This window comes from Tupaia chinensis, unplaced genomic scaffold (assembly GCF_000334495.1).
Source record: "Tupaia chinensis unplaced genomic scaffold, TupChi_1.0 Scaffold000159_1, whole genome shotgun sequence".
Lineage (NCBI taxonomy): Eukaryota > Metazoa > Chordata > Mammalia > Scandentia > Tupaiidae > Tupaia > Tupaia belangeri.
In genome coordinates, this window is record NW_006159630.1 from 6,410,705 (window position 1) to 6,411,269 (window position 565).

The following is a 565-nucleotide window of genomic DNA, read 5'->3' on the forward strand; positions in this document are numbered from 1 at the left end:
CTTCCACCTCCAGGTGGAGTCCACGCCTCAGTGGCACCCGACAGTCCTCCCACGTGTCCAGGAATGGTCACCTGGGACGGGCCTGTCAGGTCTGAAACGTGGTCAGTTTTCCCTCCTGACAGCAGGGGAAGGCCAGCCAGGGCAGCATGGGGACTCTCAGGGACCCAAGTCAGACAAACATGAAGGTCACACTCGCCCTTGTCCAGAGAGAGGTGCAGGTGCAGCATGTGTGGGGACGCTGTCAGTTCGCAGCGCGAATGGCGTGGGAAACGTGAATGCTTTTCCGCTACGTGGCACTCTCCGAAAAGCTGAAGTCTTTTGACCAGTCCAGGGACGAGGTAATAAGGTATTTATTATTAAAAACTTTTCCACCCAGAGGCAGTTAAAATTTATAATTTAAAACCCAACCCACTACAAAAAGGGGGGCGGGGGGTAAAAACTGTGCAACATTGACAAAGGTCCGAGACAGATGGGCCTGGGGATGGGGGCGGCCTGGGGTGGAGGCTCTCCTGCCCCCAGGCCACAGCAGCAGGGTAGATACGGCTCCCCCGCCCCCGCGGGCCTG